Source organism: Myotis yumanensis, unplaced genomic scaffold (genome assembly GCF_028538775.1).
Source record: "Myotis yumanensis isolate MYYU_CA2020_CCGP unplaced genomic scaffold, mMyoYum1.0.hap1 SCAF_7, whole genome shotgun sequence".
NCBI classification, from domain to species: Eukaryota; Metazoa; Chordata; class Mammalia; order Chiroptera; family Vespertilionidae; genus Myotis; species Myotis yumanensis.
This window is the reverse complement of record NW_027223758.1, coordinates 70133114-70148400: the sequence shown is the minus strand read 5'-3', so window position 1 is coordinate 70148400 and position 15287 is coordinate 70133114. Positions and strand designations below refer to the sequence as shown.

Sequence of the window (15287 nt, the reverse complement as noted above, 5' to 3'; positions counted from 1 at the left end):
CTTAGCCAATGTCTGCCACTGAGTAAACCATCGGGGGATATTTGCTGTTAGTAGTAGTTTCAATAAAAGTGAATCCCCCACTGTAACTGAATGGCAGTGTGTGCCTGTCAGTCGCATTTAGCTAAAGGAACAGGCTCTCAGGTACCTTTGTAGGGTCACCTGGTTATTATAGCTCTGATAATTACAAGAGATGTTATCTGTTTATCAAAGATGACCCCCTGATCGCTCCTCCTAGGAAATGCTTCTGTTGGGCTCGGTCCAAATAGCCACTTTGCAGTCATTCTCCAGATTTCTTTCAAACAAGCTCATGTTAAAGATGCTTCACAAGTTCAGATTGCTTTAATTCTTCCATTAGGCAGCGTTTTCAAGGGCCCATTGAGTTTTATATTCCCTTGTTAAGTAATGAAAGATAAGCCAAGTCTTTCACCCAGGGAAGGGCTACTGGACCAATTAGGAAACCAGGTAAGAACATGTCCGTCCACCGGGACTTGAGCAAAGAGAGACAAGCACCATGAAGACAAATCCTTAAATTTGTCAGAGCTGCAGGAAGCAGGTGTGTGTCTGTATGTAGATGGATGTGCATTCTGTGTGGGTGATGCTGGAATGTGTGTCATCACCTGTTAGGAATCAAGCACCATGCAGAGGGCTTTACAAACATGTTCTCACATAATGCTCCCAAACCGAGTGAGGCAGGTATTACTGTAATGAGGAGATGGAGGCTCAGACCAGTAGGTGACTGTATCAGTGTCCTGTGGCTGCTCTAGCAAGTAGTCACAAACTTGATGGCCTAAAACAACCAGAAATAGACTTTCTCATAGCTCTGGAGGCTAGAAGTTGAACTCGGTATCACTGGGCCCAGATCAGGGTGTCAGAAAGGTGAGCTTCTTTTGGAAGCTCTGGGGCAAACCTGTTCCTTGCTACTTCTAGATTCTAGTGGTGGCCCATATTCTTGGCTTGTGGCCGCATCCGTCTAACCTGTCTTCACGTCACTGTCACCTTCTCTTGTCAATGAAATCTCCCCCTGCCTTTCTTAGGAGGATGCTTGTGATGGCATTAGGAATAATTTAGGAGAATCTCCTTTGCTCTGGAGCCTTCACTTAATCACACCCACAAAGACTGTTGGGTTTCCCCCTCAAATACAGTAACATTTACAGGTTCCAGGAATTAGGACCTGATGTGCTTAGGGGACCATTTTTCAACCTATGGGTGATCAGCTGTGCAGCAGCCTTTATTGACCCCCTACTAGGGACCAGGCATTGTTCTGAGCCCAGGTCTGAGATGCCCTTGAAGAACTCCTCCTGCCGGAGGGAGAGATGAGTGAAAACTCCATTTCTGAAAATGTAGTAAATGCTCTGATGAGATCAGTGTATGGTGCTATGTGCACCCAGAAGGGGCGCCTTTAGGAAGTGATGGCCTGACACATAGTAGGCTCTATGAATAAATGAATAAATGAATGAATGTCACACAACTATTAAGTACAAAAACCAACAGAATTCAAGTCCAGCTCTGTTCCCTACCATGCACCTCTCAGTTTTACCAGGTGTTTGAGGGCTGGAGCAGCTGGGCTGGGGGGCCACAGGTGGCACCGAGGTGCCCCGATGGGCAGGATGCCACAGACACTGTTTGCACAGACTGCAATGCATATTGTCCCTGGAGACGTGGGTGGAGCTAAGGCGTCTGACATGCATCTCATGAATGCCGAGTCCCTGTGGCTCTGACCCAGAGGCTGCCCTGGCCCTTGCGGCCTCCTGATCTGCATGGGAGTCGGTCCTTTTGCTCTAAAGGCATGGCTGCGGGCGGGAATCCTGTACAGTGGTGGAACAGGGCCCCTTTACAGAATTAAATCTGCTGGAGGCTTCTCCCTCGACTTCTGTGTCTTAACTGATTAAACATTCATTTCCAAGACAAAAAGAGTCAATTTAGTATGAAAGATATATTTTGCCGGTTTAATTTAAAGCGCTGCACCTCCATCTGACCCCTATTTTCATAACTCAATAATTTTATCCTGTGTTGATTGTCTCATTTTGAGAGAGATATTGTATGTATAAATCAGCTTCTAAAATACCCAAAGAAACCAGAAGAGTGGAATTTATTAAGGGGCCTCTGGTAAGTCTGAAATAATTTATTTTGGAGTCGTCCTTGGGAAATGTTCAAGCTTATAGTCCTGGTTTACCCGGGAGAGGAATTATCCTGGGAGGGACAAAGCGTGATGCTCCCAGCCAAGTTCCCCGGGGACCTTGCACCCCTGGCAGGACCAGAGAAATCCCGGAGAGCCTGGGGCAGGTGGAAACGGGGCCTGACGGGAAATGAGTGCTGGCACAGCTCTCCCTGCACCAGCCGTGGGTTCTGGTGATTCGGGAAGTACAGGTTTCCCAAGGCGGAGCCCTGGGGTCACTGGAGCTGTGTGGTCCCGTCTCCGGCCTCGATTAATACAGGGGACGGTCACAGCTGTCATTCAAACCTTCTCCTCCAGCTTTGTCTGCTTCCTCTGGGATCTTGGACAAGTCACTTCTCTCCCAGCCCACGTTTTGCCATCTAGGGAGTGGAAATTGGGATTCCAACTCTGGCAAACTCACACCTAGAAAAATTGGAATAGTGGCTTTGTCAGCTCTGACACACTGGACAAGTGTATGGGTGTGAGGTCAGATAAACCTTCCGCTGGCAGGATTGCACGTGCCTCTGACCTGGAGTTTACATCTTATTAACTTGAGTCAAAACCCTGCATGCTAGAGGAGTTATCTTAGGAAGGGACAAAGCTTGCTGCTCCCAGACAAGTTTCCTGGGGACCTTACACCTTTGGCAGATCCTTTGTGCTCTGGGTCCCTGTCCCAAAGCATCTTGCCAGGACTGGTCCTTGGGAGAGGGCAGGAGCCGTGGCCCAGGAACCCCCATGCCAAGCAAGGGGTCTCTCCAGGCTGGTCTCCTGAGGTAGACTGTGGGAGAGGGCTGGGTAGTACCTTAGTTGCCACTTCACCCCTTGCTTTAGAGATGGTTCCCATGGGCGAGCCTGGGTTAGGGCTTGGCGCCTGGGGGCAGGGCTCAGGGCTCAGGGCTCAGGGCTTAGGGCTTAGGGCCACAGCCTGTGTATTGACTCTGGGAGCTCCTTTAAATTCCCCCTAAAACCTACCCTCTTCTCTTCCTGTGCTCTACTTTTCCCCTCCAGTCTCTCTCTCCTCTTCTTCCCTCCTCTTCTTCCTCATCCCTCTTCCCCCCAGGAGACTTGGTCTACTTCTGATTCTCACAAATTGAGATGAGGAAGGATCTCCTTCCAAGTCTGAGGAAAAGAGACCAAAGACCCTCAGCAACTTGGTGGTAGTTGAGACCCTCCAGTCAAACCTAGTCATTTTATTGCCCTGAATGCATAATTTTTTTGTTTTGTTTTGTTTTGTTTTGTTTTGTTTTGTCGTAGGATTGTATCAGTTTTTGCTGTGTAACAAAACCACCTCAACACTTAGTGGCTTAAAGCAAACCATGAACTTTGACTATTTCTTGTGATTCTGTTGGGCAGCAAGGTAGCTCTTTTGTTTTGTTATGTTTTGTTTTGTTAGTCCTCACCCTAGGATATTTTTCCCATTTATTTATTTATTTTTAAAGTGGCAGGGAGGGGACTAGACAGAGAGAGAGAAACATCGATGTGAGAGAGACAGCATTGGTTGCCTCCTGCGTGCACCCCACCCAGGGTCAGGGATTGAGCCTGCAACCAAGGTATGTGACCTTGAGAGGAATAGAATCCGGGACCCTTCAGTCCGAGGGCCAGTGCTCCATCCACTGAGCCAGACTGGCTAGGGCAAGGTAGTTCTTTTGAACTGGACTGGCTTGGCTGATTTCTGGAGTCGCTTACAGCTCTGCTGGGATTGCAGGGTCTAGGATGGCCTTGTTCACATCTCGGCAATTGGCCCAATGTCAGCTGGGGCCAATGGGGATGACTTGGCTGCAGGTCTGTCGTCCCGTCGTGGCCTGGGCTTGTTCACACGGCTGTGATCACAGGGTTTCCAAGAGCATCAAGAAAGGGTAGGCCCCAATATGCAAGCACTTTTCAAATCTTCACTTACTATTGTCCCATTAGCCAAGTCACGTGTCTAGCCCAGATTCAAGGGGGAGAGAAATGGACCCACCTCTTGAAGGAAGAAACGGAAGAGTCATATTGCAGAAGGGCATGGCAGGGAGGCAGGGATGTGTAGCCATTTTTGTAATCTGCTGTAATAAAGTTTTGCTTTCTGTGTGTTTTTGTTTTTTTAACGTATAGCATCACCTAGTAGTTAGGAACGTGGGCTTTGGGGTTAGGCCAAGCCAAGTTCAAACCCAGCTCCACCATTTGTTACCCTCCATTCCTGAGCCTCAGTTTCTTCATCTGTAAAATGGAGGCAGCCCTAACCAGTTTGGCTCAGTGGATAGAGCGTCGGCCTGCGGACTGAAGGGTCCCAGGTTCGATTCCGGTCAAGGGCATGTACCTTGGTTGGGGGCACATCCCCAGTAGGAGGTGTGCAGGAGGAGACTGATCGATGTTTCTCTCTCATCGATGTTCCTAACTCTCTATCCCTCTCCCTCCCTCTCTGTAAAAAATCAATAAAATATATTTTTTTAAAATAAAATAAAATGGAGGCCATATTATTGCCTCATAGGAACTCAGGAAGATTCAGTCATCAGATGTAGGAAAAGTACTCAGCCCAGTGCCTGGCACACAGTAGGCATTCAATAAGTGTAAACTACTCTGCTTATTAATTGGTTCATTTTACTGACAGGATTTGAGTGGCTTCAGTCTCGTTTGTCCAGTCTGACCTGCTGGGGGTCGGCTTTGCTGGGGCAGTGGTCAGGCTGGATCCCCAGTGCGGGGCTGGTCCCAGCAAGAGGTGGGTGTCAGAGGTGGATCAGACACCGAGGTGGTTGGGGTTGGGGAGAGGGCACCGTCTGGGGGGCGGGGGGAGGGCATATGAAGTACACCAGGACCTCGGTCGGGGCGGGGAGCTTGAGAGCAACAGCAGAATGACAGTCCCCCCGCTTGCGAAGAAGAGAAGGTCCCAACCCTAACTCTTCTTGCTGGGTGACCAAAGGGCAGGACCACCTTGGCGAAAGCAGGGGTCCGCAGGGCACTTCCTGCTTGGCCTTTTCCTGGGTGCCATGCTTTTGTCTCATTGCCCCCTGGGAGGGGGACTGGGAGTGCTCACCTCCCAAATGGGCCTCTGAGGACCCCAATGGGGGTAACCCAAGGCCCGGAGGTTTCTTTATATTCAGCAGAGTCCAGATGAAACTCCCTCCCCCTCCCGTTTTTCAGAGGCAGTAAGCGAAAGAAATATGTCTTTTTACATTTTATAAAACTCAGAAAAATGACTTTAAACAGCTTTTGCTCCCCTGCTATAATTATTTATTTTCAAACACTCCTTCAGGGGACTGCTCCGTTTTCTTATCCCACACTCCTCTTTCTCATAAATGAACCATCACTTCAATAAATCATTATGAAAACAGAGACTAACACCGGCTCTGAAAGGTTGAAAGATTTATGTAACACATTTATGTTTCCCATTTTCTCATTCTGGTACTCGGCTGCAAAAGCTAAGCTAATAAAAGCTGCTATTAATATTTCTTGTTGCCTAGCAACCCCAGAGCGGGAGTAATAGCTTCAGCTAGAAAAATAGATGACCGATAAGGAAAAATTCAATTCTTTTATTATCTCAGGGGGAAATGGCCTTTTACTGGAACATTATGATGTACGAGTGCGAAGTTGAACACAAAAGGGTTTTTTTGTGTGTTTGTTTTTCTATTTTTAATGAACATTATTTTACCTCCACTAACTCTTTTAGGGCACTTTTGTTTTCTTTCACATGCCCACCCCCCTTCCCCCTTCCCTCATGCTTAATTTAGCAGCTATAGTAGTTAAGAACCTGTCAGCGTTTTTTAGTTTAAAAATGGCTTTTGCAAAGGTTTAGAACTCGGTCATAAAAATTCACTCCCTGTTAAAACTCAGGCCAGTGATAAGCCAACACAGGCTAGCTCTCTGTGAACAGGCTTGCGTTTGCGGAGAGATAAGACTCATGGTTTTCACTAAGAGAAAGGTCGGAAAAGAACAAAATGTGTTCTTTTCCATGTCCCAGTTTCCTTTGGAATTCTGGGATGCTGTCTCTTTGGAGAACTGTTTAAAGTTTGAAGTGTGTGTTCAAAGGGGGACAGGACGGGGCATGGACATTTATGGAGCACTGCTGTGCACAGACTTGGTGTCATTGCCTCTTTTCAACCACCCTCTGAAGTAGGAACTGTTATTATCCCCATTTTTCAGATGCAGAAACTGAGGCTTCGAGAGGCCAAGGAATCATCCCATGGTAGCCTGATGCCATGAGGTTTCACATCTTTGTGCTTTGGCATGAGGTGTCTCAACTTAGCATTACCAGCATTTGGGGGGGGGGGGGGCGGGGATAATTCTCTGCTGTGGGATGTCCTGTGCATTGTAGGCTACCCAGGCCTCTGCTCACTGTTCATGGGCTCTAATAGCACTCCCCCAGTCAAAATAAAGATTTAAAATGTCTCCATTCATTGTCAAATGTCCCCTGGAGGACAAAATTACCCCTGGTTGAGAACCACTGCCTGCTGTTCCCTCTGCTTGAAGGGCTCTTCTCCCTTGTCAACCTGGTGAACTCCTACTCCTGCGTCAGAACCCAATTCAAAAGTCATCTTCTCTCTGAGGCTGTCTGGATGCTCTGGGCTGGGAGGAGGGTGAGGAAAGTGAGACACTGGACTTCATCACAAAATTTAAGGGAGTGCCAAGACACTCAGTAATCAAGATTAATAATATTTTCATATAGTATTTTTATAAATAAAATTACCACAAAAAGCCACGATGAACAGTAAATAAAAAAATTTGAATAGAGGTGGGATCAGCCTGAATTCATGACAACTGGTAGTTGTCCCTTTAGATTCCTGTCTGTGCTGCCAGCCTGGGACAGCCTGAAGGCTAGGTCTATGCTTTATGTCTGTCTCTGGCACCAGTATCTAGCACAGGGCCTGCCTAACAGATAACCCTCAGTGGCTGTTTATCGACTGAATGAATGGGAGGAGAGAGATGACTTGTCCAAGGTCACATGGTGAGAAAAAGAGTAGAGCTGGAACTTGAACCTGGGCCTCTGACTCTAAGCCCAGTGCTCTCTGCCCCCTTCAAGCTGTGTTCCGTGTGAATGGAGGTTGCCTGCAGAGTGGTGCGTAAGCCACGGGGGATTCAAAGATGTCCTGGGCACTCAGTCTGGGGGAGGGGGACAAGTAATGGCAGCCAAGTGTCCACTTGGCTCACTTCATCCTCACAACCCTCATGCCAGGCAAGAGCTGGCAACTCCCTGAACGTCTCCAAGAGCAGAGCGTCTCCAAGAATAGAACTGTGAGGTCCGTGCTGTGGAACGCTGCCCATGCTCACTGTGACACAGTGTCTTGATCTTTGGAGGCTAAGGACCACACTTGTGTGACCCCATATCCTCTTGGTGAACTTTTCCTAAATGAATGGATGAATTATCAGCAGCTGAAATTTGCTAACATTTATTTGGCACATATTATGTGCTTGGCTTCCACCTAAGCCCTTTTTATTTGTATCTCATTTAAACCTTCGTCCTGAGGAGGAGGAGCTGTCATCGTGGCCATTTCACAGAGGAGAAATCAGAGACATGGGGAGGTAAACCACTTGATTACACAACTCTCATGGTGGCACTAAAATTCGAACCCAGGCATGCTGACTCCCCAGCATATGTACCCCATAGCTCACCTTACAGGCTTCAAATGAATGAGTGAATGAAAACATGAATGAGCAAGGGAGTGATTAGGCCAGGATTGAGACCCACTTTATCCGACACTGAGTCAGGCCATTCAAATTCATAAGTAACCACAACATGAAGCATAAGGTGCTTGCTAGGAATGCATAACAGATGAGTACTGAGGAGCTCAGAGGTGAAGAGTAGCAGGGAAGGCTTCCTGGAGGTGGTGGCCTTGGGGCCAAGCCTTCGAAGCCAGAGGACAGCAGCAGAAGCCTGAGAGGAGGGAGCATCATACCTGCCTACACTTTCTTGTTCAGACCCAATCGCCACCCTTGCTGCTGGGATTCACAGAACAGCTTGTGATGTATTATGATGGTTTCGGCGCCCTCTGGTGCCCATCCTCTCAACCCTAATGGGAGTCCTGACCCTCTGGCTGTGAAGGCTGCACAGGCCAGACATTTAACTTTCATTCTGGGCGAGGTGCCAAGCTTGGCAGAGAACCGCTCCCTCTGAGACTGGCTCCTGAGTCATGAGGGAGGACTCAGGAAAAATCGCGGCAACATTCGTCAGCTGCAACTTCGATATTACCCTGTATAATGGCTCTTTGCTCCGACTGCATATTCAGTGCCATGTTGGGGAAAATGAGCTTTTAATGTACCGCCGGCATTGCTGAGAAACCGTCGCTGGCTCCGTGGAGTGTCTGGAGCACATAAACTTGAGATCTATTGGAGTCATTTCCCTCTGCTCCGGCTGGATAATAAAAAGTCAGTCTCGGGTGCTCTTTCTCTCATCTTGCGGCTTTGTCCATTTAGAACCCGGTGTCTTCATAAAAGCCAACAAGACAAATAAAACTCATCTACATGTTAAAGCTTCCGAAGAGGGTGTCCATGCACCGCTGGGCCAGGAGCATTTCGAGGAAAGGCGCGCCCTGTGGGAGACGTTAGCACAGCAGCTGGTCGGGCCGTGGCCCGGCTGTGATGGTGGCAGCCCTGCTGTCCACGCCCTGGCACTTAACCGGAGTCTGGAGTCCTGGGGTTCCTATCCTGCCGTGCTGGCTGATCCTGGGCATTACTCTTTCTCTGAGCCTTAAGTAAGATGCTATCTAACCCACAGGGTGGCTGTGCTATTGAAATACTGCTTAGCTTTGTGTCGGGGATGTAGCAGGTGCCTGAGAGGAGTTTGTTGACAGACTGACTGAAGGAACACACAAATGCATGAATGAAAAATAAAGGCTGCCTCTGAGAACGCGTCACAGACTAGAGTGCTGTTAGGTCATTGTTGGCAGGTAACAGTGACCCTCCCGCTGACTTCAGAGGAGATGGGGTCATCCTGGGCTCCAGATGTGTTCCTGAGGCGCAGAGGGCAAGGGGCTTGTCCAGAGACGCACAGCCAGGAAGTTGTGGAGGCAACAGGAGGACCTTGTTCTCTTGACCTCAAGTATTTTACGCCCTCATGGTGCAGAGGCAGCTCTCACCCCCGCCCCCGGGCCTCTGAGCTGGGAGGTGGGACTGTCTCCCTGTCCCTCTGTCCCTCCGTCCGTCCAGCGTGAGGTGGTCAGAGCTCTCACTGAGATAGGCGGGAGGGGCAGAAACGTTAGCCTGGGTGGCCATTTCCCAAAGTCTTGGTAGCAAAGGAAAAGGGGAGGGGTTTGGGGTGAGTCGTCAGACCCTGTCCCTGGTCTGTTGGATGGAGTGTGGGCCTGGGATGCTGGCGTCCTGAAGAGTCTGTCCTGAATAAGCCGTTGCCAGTTCTTCCAGAAACGGATGGAGAGACTGGAGTCGGGAAACCTGGGTTCCTGTCCTGTCTGCCAACACTAGCAACTCTGTAGGGCAGGTCACTCTCTTCCCAACCTCAGCTCTTTCATCTGTTGATTGGACAAAGCCCCGATTACCAAGGAGAGTGGTAGAGATCAAGGGAGAGAGGTCTCTAACGCATTTCATGGATGGGCCCTGCAGGGGGCTGTTGTCACTGGGGTGGCAGATCAGAGCCACAGGTCCGGAGAGCTGGTGGGTTGGGAGGGAGTGCTCCGGGGCCAGGCAGCTGCATGCGTCACCAGCTGTGGGACCTTAGCCAAGCCACTTAACCTCTCTGTGCCACAGTGTCCCCCTGGGGCTGTTGCAAGGAGTAAATGAGACATTCCGGATGGTATTCAGATCCGTGCAGGAGTGGGAGGTGGGCCTGGTCCCACAGGGAGCTCTCAGGCATGAGTTAGACCAGGGAGTTGCTGGCATTTGTCCCCAGTGTGAGGTGTGAGTCAGTCATGGGTGACCGGCTGGAATGGGAGTGTGCCTCCTACAGGACTCTCTAGGCAAGACGGCGCTCATTGGCCAAGGGCCGTTCTTGGAGAGGGAGGCAGCTGTGAGCCTCTGACAGCCAGCACTTCCAGGAATTGATCTGGGTGGGGCTCGGGGGACTCCAGCAGCATCTGCATCTAAAATGAGGCCTTCAGGCCAGCAGGGTCCGCCTCACCTGGGAACCTGTGACTGACACCGCTTCTTACACCCCACCCTCGACCCCAGCCCCAGGCTTAACCAGGCTCCCGGGGCGGCCGTCACCCTCAGGAGTCCTGAACTCTCCAACGTTTTCAGGACTCACGGAACTGCCCCTTGTGTTTCTGTTTGCCTTGAGGATTTCCTCACATCTGTTGCAGTTGCACACTTTTCCCCCAGAGAAACCAGAGGACCTACAGCTCTGCCTGTAGCTCCTGACTCCTCCCAGCCCCTCATGCCTCCTATGGACACAGGCTTTGAAACAGACAGCCTGGCATGACCGTCCCCAGCCCGTGGTGAGAAAGGGGCCAGGCCATCTCTCCCTTGATTGTGGAACGTCTCATCCTTAGGAGGCTTCATGGGTCACTGTGCAGAATTAGAAATAGAGTGCAATAGAAGAAAAGAAAACCCAGGACAGGGAGATCGCTGGGATCTGTGTGTGCCAGCCGAGTGTGGGGTCCCCACCCGAGAATCTGGGGCCAAAGGGTCAGCCTGAGGTGGTCACTCCCCATCCCACAGGACTCCTCTTCTCCCTTGGGATCCAATACCTCGGCCCCCATGTCCTTGCCCCTGAGACCCCTCTTCCCTGCTCTCTCATCTGCCTTATGAACGACGTAGTCTTACTTGGTAGCCAGCAAATTGGCCACATCCTTCTGCTATTGTCCACCATTGGGACCTGGGTCATGCTAAACTGGAGCTGTATCTTCCCATTACTCCCTCCAAAGAGATTCCCAAGCGTGGTAGGGACCACGGTCACTGTGCCCCAGCACGTGGCAGAAGGCTGCAACTCGAGCCGGTATCTACAGCACTGGTGACCTGTGTCCAGCCAATGACACGAGACAGTACTCTTTCGGGCTCGACTGCCACTGTGGCCCCTTAATGTGGACACTCACGTGGTGTCACTGCCCTGCTGAAAGGGGTCAGTGCTTTGCCAGAATTAATGTCGCTGGCTTTGGGCTTCGAGAGACCTGGTTTTAAAGGAGCTCCTCCAGCTACTTGCCACGTTGAACACATTACCCACCCCCTCTGAACTTTGGTTTTCTTACGTGTAAAATGGATATGTTAATAATCCTTGAGGGGCTGTTTTGAAAATTAAATGCTGTGATGCTTATAAAATGCTCAGCATGGTCGTTGTAGCAATGCTATTATTTGTCTCTAAGCACTTCGTGTATGAGCTGCCTTTGTTTTTCTTCCCTGCCAACCCACATGGAAAACTCTGTGTCCTTCCTAGTTTCCCCCAAGGTATTCATCTGCCAAAGTATTGAGGGACAAGGTCAATTCCCGGGGGGCCTTAGGGGGTACCCACCACAGGCGAGCGATCTCTGCTCCCAAGTCCCCTTTGGGCCACACTGACTCTGATGCATTTTCCACATCAGAGGTCATGTACCATGTACCCAAGGCCCTTATTAATCTGCTGTAGCAATGGCATCCATCCAGCACAGGAGCTGGACATTTTAATTTATTCTCTTGTGGTTGGTCTTTTCTTTCACACTGTCCAACCTTCCATTGGGGCGTTTGTGAAATTTTATTGATTTAGCATAGCTCTTTATATATTAAGGATATCATCCCTTTTGTCATGTATATTGCAAATATTTATTCTCAGCTTATTTCCTTCTCATCTAGTTAATGGTGGTGTTATTCTTTTAATTTTAAATCTTTTCCACGTTTTCTTTGACCTAAATCTGTGTTCTTTTTTATGGTTTCTGCCTTCAGTGGGAACCTAGGAAGCCCTTTTCCAATAAAATACCACATTGGTTCTAATATTGTTTTTCCAAATGCTAAATGGTTATCAATATCATTTACTTAAAATTCATCCCTTCTCCCACTGACTTGATTTGTTACTAAATATGCTACAAAAATATACTAAAAAATACATGGGTTTTCTTCACTTTTCCATTATTTTCTTTTTTTATGTCCTTACGCCACTGTCTAAACTCCTCTGGCTTCGAAGTATGCAATACAACTTTTCCACAGTTCTTGCTCTTCAACTGTTTTCTGACAAATCTCACTCATTTCTTCTTCCAGATGGATTTTTAAGTCACTTTGACAAAAACCATTCTTTTTTTCTCTTGAAATTATTTCATTGTATCCACCAAATAAAATGGGGAGATTTTATGTCATCATACTATTGAGTGGTCCCATTCAGAAACACAATGTGAATCTCCATTTATTTAAATAAATTTGCCTCTCCTTATAGTTACGTGGGTCCAACATATTTCTTATAAATTTTATTCCTTAGAATTTTATATTTTTGCATTACTTTGTGGTTAGAATGTTTCAACTCTGTTTTCTAACTTTTTTTATGGGTAAATAAGAAATCAGTGTATTCCTTTTACTTATTTTGACTGTCTCAAATTCTAACTTCTTAGGATTTGAGGTTTTGGGGGTTTCTAGAAATTCTATCACATCTGTATAGATGCTTTCCAGTGGTTGTAGCTCGTTGCTTTTTGTTTCACTGCATTGGGTCAGATTTCACTAACTGGTGATGTTCAGTGACCAGTGATCTTTGCTTCTCCCCCAATTTAATGGGAATGAAGTCCACCCTTAGCATGAAGTCAGTTTCTTTAACAAACAAACAAACAAACATATTTTTATTGATTTCAGAGAGAAAGGGAGAGGGAGAGAGAGAGAGAAACATCAATGATGAGAGAGAATCATTTATCAGCTGCCTCCTGCATGCCCCACACTGGGGATCAGCCTGCAACCTGGACATGTGCCCTGACCAGGAATCAAACCATGACCTCCTAGTTCATAGGTTGATGCTCAAACACTGAGCCATGCTGACCAGGCTGAAGCCAGTTTCTTAAGCATACTTTTAAAAAATTCTTAATCTTTCAGTTTACCTATAAATTTTTGTTGAGTTTTAGCCAGTGCCTATTAAGTATGTATTGAGGTGATCATAAAGTTTTTCTTCCTTAGTATATTGAAGTGATTAATTTTATTAATAGATTCCCCAATATTGATATATTCTACTTGGTTATGGGATACATGTATACCTACGTATTGAAACATACATACACATATATACTTCTTAATATGAAGCTGGATTTAATGTCCTATTATTTAACTTAATATTTTTCTTTTATATTTTTCTAGTGAAATAGATCTATAGTTTTCATTTTATAAGATAGCTTTCTCATAATTCTATATACTATAATCTACATAACCATTATACAGGTTATACCATCTTCATAAAATGAAGTTTATTACACTGAGATCTATAGTTATTACCATTGAATTATATGTAGTATTATCTTAAACTTTTTATAGGCTTATTCCCCACTCATATCCCTAAAATTGTGTATTATAATTTCTCTCTTATTTCATGTGTATTTTTACCAGAGCTTTATCCAGGTTACTCGCTTACCTACTTTGTTTTATTAATTTTATTCAGGGAACCAGCCATCAGAGTTATGTTTCAATTCTGTGACTTTTCTCCTTTTCTTAACTTATTCATTTCTCCTTTTGTGTTTATTAATCTTTCTTTCTGTAGATGTGTAAATGTTTTATTTTAGATTCTTTAGTTCACTTTTTTTGTTTAATAATAAAACATTTATGGCTGTACATCTTTTTGGAGTATGGCTTTGCCTTTATTCTATAATTTTTGAAATGAATACAAAATTCTTCCAAAAACATAGCTTTATTGATTTTTCTAAAAATGGCACATGTTCATTGTAATAAAAAAATTAAACATAAATAAATAAAAGATCATTAAAACCTCACCATCCGCAATAACCAGGATTAAGCTACCCACTTGCTAAGTATCTTTGCCCTCAGACCTTTGTGCATTATACTACTACTACACATATACCTGACATAAATGGGACCATGCTATGGTGCCTTTTCCTGTGCTCTCTTGTCTGTTCTAGAACTGCCCATTGTCTGCAGGTCTGTAATGGGTGTATTTTCTTGTCGGTAATTATAGTTCATGCCCTTATTTTTAGGGTCTGCTCTGCATAACATTCCGATGTCACAACGGATGTTTCATTGTAAATGTAAATAATGTTCTATTGGCAGACATTTAGGCTGTGTCTGACTTTCCTCTATTATGAAATTCTCTTGGGATGGGTTCCTTAAGAGTTGTGAGAATGACTTCTAAGGGGGTGATGTCAGGAGAGGGAGGAGAGGAGAGCTCTACCTTGGGCAAGTTTCTTAGCCCTCTGAGCCTCAGTCTTCTCATCTGTAACAAGGCGAATCATCCTAGTGTCCGCCTCAGAGGAGGGGTGTGAGAATCAGTGAGGATCTATTTGTGGAGCTTTTGAAACTGTTTACAGCCTGTGGGGGTCCTAATGCTGACAGCGGGAGAGGGGACACGTCCCTCTGAGCTGGCCGTGGCGGGTGGGAACTCTGACTTTTAAGGCTGGACTCAGCCTGGATTCTAAGACAGCCTGCTGCCCAGAGCCGCTGTACCTGCTCTGGCAGCATCCGGCCACTGCCCTGAAGTGGCTGGACTGCATGGAATGCCTGGCTTCCTCCCTGTTCCCAACATTGTCTCCGGGACAGATGTCCCCAGCCCTCTGCACCAATTAATTTGTGGCCGATGAGGCAGCGGGAACCACCTCAGAACTCTGAATCTGTCTGCCTTGGATTCATTGTGTGACCTCAGGCCAGGCCTTGCCCTCTCTGGGGCCTCCCATCCTTAGACCCTTCCGGCCTGACCACCCGCAACTCTTCCAAGAAAGGATATTGGATATTGGCCTGCAGCCTCCAGCCCTCTCCTGGGCATTTCAATCTCGGCTTAACCAGGGACTTCAATAGGCAACGCTTTTCTCGGGAGTTCATGAACACATGTAAACACGGGTGAGGATACAAAATATTGAGCTATTGAGCGGCCAGGCGGTAAAACACACCAGTGTTTGTTGTGCTGATTGAATATTCATGAGCTGACTGTTTAAATTACAGTTCACAACTGTTGCAGGGCCTGATGAATAATTTAAACGAGGGTGGCCAAAGAGATTTCAGCACCACATTAGCCAACTGCTCAGGATCAGCTACAGAGAATTTATAATTAGCTTGGAATATCCTATAATAAATTCTTTGGAAAGATGGTTTTAATTAGCGTGTGTGCTAA

The 15287-nt window shown here is 47.0% G+C and overlaps 1 protein-coding gene across 4 annotated transcripts in view; it reads left to right on the top strand.

Annotated features, from left to right (window-relative positions):
- The window catches only part of TOX2 (TOX high mobility group box family member 2), a 112917-nt gene that overhangs the window by 75578 nt on the left and 22052 nt on the right, over positions 1 to 15287 (top strand). The window lies entirely within an intron of this gene.